Genomic DNA, 6215 nt, shown 5'->3' on the forward strand with positions numbered 1-6215 from the left:
CCACAGAATCCCTGAGCTACAGACAGACACTGAATGCCAGACAGGGTCTTAGTGTTTTATTGATTCTAAATATCTATGTCTTATTTCCAGCCATAGCTGCTATGCTAGTGCAGATGTTTCAATGTACTTAGTCAGGGATTATATATTTAATAGAATCTGCCTAGAATACAATATTATATTGCACAGACTACAGATTTATTGTCATGTCAAGTAGACATTCTTTAAATATTTGTTTATTTACTGTGGACAGGAACAGGCGTAGCTTTTAAATTAATGAACTAGCTACTTATTCTTTATGTTCAAATTAAGTAACTTATATTTTATGTACTGAACATGACAGAGTATTTTATTTAGAATTACCTTTTATTTTACAGTCTTTCTGTTACAGGTTATAGAATGTTAGTCACTTACAGTCACAAAGGATAGAGGTAAATTGGATAGAATTACAACCTTATTCAAAATACATGTAAAGGTTCTTTTTGCTTGCTTTCATGGTGGAAAAAAATATTCCCTACTGGTCTGTATTTATTGTTCTGTTTTCTTTTAAAAGTCCCTGAACCAGTTGCCTTTCTGGAAGGCAGATTAAATGTTTAAAACTTAAATGATGAAATCTGCCACTCACCCCTGGTCATTGCTCTTTGTGTGTATGACTTTGGCCCAACATTTCTGCTGACAATGTCTCCTCAGTGTTGGCTAGCTCTCAGCTGGCTGCTTTCTGGGTTAGGGGTGGGCTTGCCAGCAGTTGCAATGTGTGCATAGCACACTTGCTGTGTGAACTGCAGAACCACTCAAGCAAGGTAGGATGGTGCAAGTGAGGAGAGTTTTGAAACAAGTGTCCACATGAGGGCACTGTCTACTTCAGTGGTGGTATAATCAAATTTCACTTCAGCATTTACATAAGGAAAGCCCAGTAAACTGGCACTGATGTCTGCTTGATTGCAGTGGTACTTTCACATTTTTTATTGGTATGGTCTCAGGTAGCTTCCAATGGTTTGTGACTGACCCAATAGTGTTTCTCAGTCTAATCCTACTGATACCACAACTAGTAGAACTGCCCAACCCTTTCTCTCAACACCCATATGCTTATTTTTCTGTAATCTTGAACATTTTTACCATTTAATATATGTTTATGAGTATTTAAAATTAGATGATGAGAGTGTTTCAGATCATATCACTATGAAAAATGGGCCAATCTGAAATTGTTTATCCAGCACTATTGATGCTTCTGTTGTTTGCAACATAGTACCATTCCTTGTGAATAAGAAAAACGCAATGTATCTTTGGGGTAAATTTCACATTCTTTAATCCCAAGAGTTTATACATGTACAACTCTTTATACATTGTATAAAGAGTTTTTTCATTGTGGAACCAACCTGGCCTCATGAAAGGCAACAAAGGAAGAAGGATTAAAGGGTGTTGACTATGGGCATTGGTTGGTTCCCTTCTCAAGTACCTGAAATATAATATATTTTGACAAATACAGATAGATAGATTGATAGATAGATAGATCGATAGATATAGATATAGATATATTTGAGATAGAGGTTCAGTCTTTTTGCCCAGGCTACAGTGCAGTGGCATGATCTCGGCCCACTGCAACCTCTACCTCCCGGGTTCAAGCAATTCTCCTGCCTCAGCCTCCTGAGTACCTGGGATTACAGGTGCGTGTCACCACACCTGGCTAATTTTGTCTTTTTAGTAGAGACAGGGTTAAACCATATGGGCCAAGCTGGTCTCAAACTCCTGACCTCAGGCGATCTGCCCGCCTTGGCAAAGTGCTCAGATTACAGGCATGACCCACCATGTCTGACTGACAAATAGAAATTATTTTTTATATTCCCCGGTCGAATTTACATGGGAAACTTATATTCTTTCTAGGGATGGATGTTCACTGATTCTGTGTGTGTGTTTGAATGTGTGTGTGTGCAAAATAGCTACTTTAGCTTTATTTTTTATTTTTTTTAAGGACTAGAATAGTGTTTAATATCAACTTCTGAGAAATCATATTTATATAAAAGAAATGAAACGGGCCAGAAGTCCAAAAAAGATGCAGCTTAGGTTATTGCACTTGGACGAAATATGCTATTTAGAGTAGCATAATATTCAGGCCAGGCCAGGCCAGAAGGAGAAAGAGAAAGAGAAAGAGAGGACAAACCTCCTGGTAGTATTTATTCTGGATTCCAAACTCTTCTGTGGCCTAATCAATATTTAGTCTATTGGAAACATTCAGCAAGCTCTTTACAAAAATGACTGCAGTATCTTCAACACATCTGAGTTACACTCATACCTTGTTCCACTCATATGCAAGTTTAATGTATAGCTCTACCTCATGAAATGGGACATCTGTGACACCAGAACCTTCCCGTGCCCAAGGTCATGGACAGGAGGGGAGGGGAGTGAATTTCTACTTTATGTATATTTTAGGGAACAATACTGTGGCTATCATTTATCCTTTTGAGCACTCTTGATTTTGGTCATTTATAATTAGAACATGAGAAAAAGTGACGGTGAATACAAATGAGTACTCACTGAATTCCTAGGCTGCTATGAGAAAATAAAATTTTAATAAAGTCCCTTGCCACATTCACAAAGGTGGCAATAACTGTATATATAAGAAAAAGCCTGTAAACTTATAGAAAAGATAAACTCTGGCTTCTAAACAAATTACAAAATTGATTTTGCCTTTATCCTTGAGTGTGATACAGAAAAATGTAAACCAGTAGACTTAGTTACCAAAAGACATTTATCCTCCTCAGCCCAGGTATGAACTTAAAGTTTGGCCTGAGCTAGTTTGATCTTCAAGTTTTCTCCAAGTTTGTCCATGAACTCAAACGTATTCAAATAGTCAGAACGTTGCACGTTAGGTAAACCTTTAATGCAAGCAGCCAAGTCCTTGGTCATGAAGCCAGCCTCAATTGTCTCAATACAGACTTCTTCCAAAGCATTGGCAAAGAAGGCAAGCTCTTTGTTGTTATCAAGCTTTGCTCTGTGGGCTAACCCTCTGGTCCAGGCAAAAATGGAAGCAATGGGATTGGTGGACGTCTCCTGTCCTTTCTGGTACATGCGGTAGTGACGGGTGACAGTCCCGTGGGCAGCTTCTGCTTCTACTGTCTTGCCGTCTGGACAAACGAGCACACTGGTCATCATGCCGAGAGAGCCATACCCTTGGGCTACAGAGTCTGACTGCACGTCACCATCATAGTTTTTACAGGCCCAGATGAAACCTCCTTCTGATTTCATAGCTTGGGCTACCATGTCATCGATGAGCCTATGCTCATACCAGATCTTCTGGGCTTCAAATTGGGACTTGTACTGCTTGTCATATATCTCCTGAAAGATGTCTTTAAAACGCCCATCATATTTCTTCAGAATAGTGTTTTTGGTGCTCAGATACAAAGGCCAACCCTTAGACAGAGCCATTTGGAAGGAACTGTGTGCAAAATCTTCAATTGACTTATCTTGATTATACATCCCCATGGCAACACCACCACCCTCTTCAAAGTTATGTATCAGGTATGTCACCTTTTGGGTTCCGTCAGTTGGTGTGTAGGTTATCTCTACTTTTCCAGGCCCAGGAACAACAAAATCAGTTGCTCTGTATTGATCCCCATAAGCATGACGACCTATGATGATGGGTTTTATCCATCCACTCACAAGCCGGGGGATATTTTTGCAGATAATGGCTTCTCTGAAGACTGTCCCACCCAGAATATTTCGTATGGTGCCATTTGGCGATTTCCACATTTGTTTCAACTTGAACTCCTCAACCCTCTTCTCATCAGGGGTGATAGTGGCACACTTGACGCCAACGTTGTATTTCTTTATAGCTTCTGCAGCATCCGTGGTGACCTGGTCGTTGGTGGCATCACGATTCTCTATGCCTAAATCATAGCTATGTAGATCCAATTCCACATAGGGAAAAATGAGTTTCTCTTTAATCAATTCCCAGATGATTCGTGTCATTTCATCTCCTTGCATCTCTACCACAGAACCACCACTGATTTTTTTGGACATTTTGATTTCAATAAACCTTGGCAGTGAATGAATTTCTTATCACCCCAATTCCTCCCAGACTTGCAGACTCAACTGAATATAGTTTATCTCCTGCCGGGATGATATGCTGGCGAAGAGCTGGCTCGCCACAGCCGCTCACACGCTCAGACTCACGCGCACAGGCTAGCAATCCCAAACCGGGTTCCCACTGCCTCAGATTCTGACGCGGCCTCTGCAGAAAGCCTTTAGCTTTATTAATAATCTATTTTGTCCTCTTTCTGTTTTGTTATACATTTTAATATTACCTGTCAATTACTGAACATAAATGGTACCATGCCTATAACTGCTTCTTTCTAATTCTCAAGTTGTTGTTTTGACCACATGGATAGCAGCAGGACTAGAGAATTAGAAGTAAGTTTCAGTTCACTCCAACACATTTAAAATATTTAAAAATATTTATAGTACATGTGTTTCAAATGTATAGCATTTTATGAAGATGAGAGCGCCATTGTTTATTTCTTCTCCCATTATATCTGTTTTTGAGCACTTAACTTTAATTTGAAGTATTCCATTTTTAAAGCGTTAAAGATGTTTCAGGTTCATAGCATGTCAAATGAGATTTACAGTATTTTCAGTGTATTTATTCTATAAGGAAACACTGGGTCAATTCATAAGACAACTTATAATTAAATTGCATTAAGATTGCAATTCCATAATTATTATTCATGACAGTATTATTGGCAGAAGTTGATTGTTAAATAAAACCTATAAACAAAATATTTCCATCTTTCCCAAAGTGTTACCAATTTAATATTTATTAGATATATAAAATTAAAACTATCCTGAGAACTAAATAATTAAAAGAATAAATTTCTCCCAAAATGTAAAAAATAAAGAATGGATCATTCAGTATATACAAATACACTGAAAGGGGGGTTTCAGTATTTAGAAAACTACCTTTAGACAAAGGGGTTTTAGGTAGAGTGCCTTTAGGAAAAATGGTGTATTTTCATGACTGTAACATTAATGTTTCAAAATATACCATAAAATTGCTTCAATATATGTAATCTTACTCATAACTATTCCAAAAAACATTTTTTCCCTCCAACATATTTTTAAGTATTTACACTAACATGTGTGTATATGTTTAGGTATATATAAATGGCTGAAAGTAGAGAGGAAAATATTGGGCATGTGTGTGACAGCTTTCTGAAATTCCATGACATGACTGTTCCCTCTCCTCTTGTAGCATATCTTGTTGTTCTCTTTTTCCATTATGTTTAGACATCTAGAAACACTTAATGGCAATTAAGCTACACCAGGCCAAAGAAAACAAATGAACAAGCTGAAACAAATGAATTTCACTTCCAAATTCAAAGCATGAGATGGGAAAAGAATTCAAGGGTTTGGAAAGTAGTCCTGGCAGTCATTTAAAGGGTGTCTTCACGGGCATTTAATGCCCACATAAGACGCACCAGAATAGAGGAGAAAGAAAATAGATCAAAGCTGTGTAATCCATATCATAAAACTGTAGAGATATAAAATAATGAAGTGAAGCTAGTATCAAATTAAAGAGATAATAAGCTTAGCTTTAAGAACAATGGGACTTGAGTCTCACCCTTCTACGTCTTGTTATTTCTAAATGTTTGTAGGCTTGACAGGCAATGCCAGAATTATCTCTGCCAGTTATTAAAATCATTTTGCATTAGTAATAATTTTGGAAACCTCTGTACTGAAGTTGTACTGAAAGCATGATTTTTTCCTTACTGGCAGCTTGAGAAAGAATAAGGATAAGTGAAAAAGAGGACTGAAAGATAAAATATGCAAAATGTATCTGAAATATGAGTTCATTTTAAGTAAAATGCTTTTTAACGAAGGGTCTTCTAGAACACAAGAGTAAAAACAGCTTACTAGTAAAACCAAGGAAGAGAACTCTTACAAATTGTAAACGTGGAATATTTGGAAAGTTCTAGTTTGACTGCTGGAATAATTTGTACTCAATTTGTAATCATGAGAAATGGTTTCTAATTAATTAGTCTGAATCATTTATGCTTGGCATCATTCTTAGGTTGGTGCACTTATTTTAGAAAAGAGGGAAAGTTCAAGGGACCTAGAGATAATGGAGATAACATAACTACATTTAAAATCTGTAGCTCTTGTGACTTAAATACTTACCTCCAACAATTACCTAGCAATTTATTCCACTATCAGTGGTCCTTAAA

General features: G+C 37.3%; 1 pseudogene across 1 annotated transcript; it reads right to left on the minus strand.

Moving 5' to 3' along the window:
* Window positions 1–1944: 1944 nt before the first annotated feature.
* On the minus strand, window positions 1945–4237 carry LOC100413855 (isocitrate dehydrogenase [NADP] cytoplasmic pseudogene; annotated as a pseudogene). The gene has a single exon (XR_622116.5). The product of XR_622116.5 is annotated as an isocitrate dehydrogenase [NADP] cytoplasmic pseudogene (transcript).
* Between the last annotated feature and the right edge of the window lie 1978 nt (window positions 4238–6215).

The sequence above is a fragment of the Callithrix jacchus genome, chromosome 17 (genome assembly GCF_049354715.1).
Source record: "Callithrix jacchus isolate 240 chromosome 17, calJac240_pri, whole genome shotgun sequence".
Classification (NCBI taxonomy): domain Eukaryota; kingdom Metazoa; phylum Chordata; class Mammalia; order Primates; family Cebidae; genus Callithrix; species Callithrix jacchus.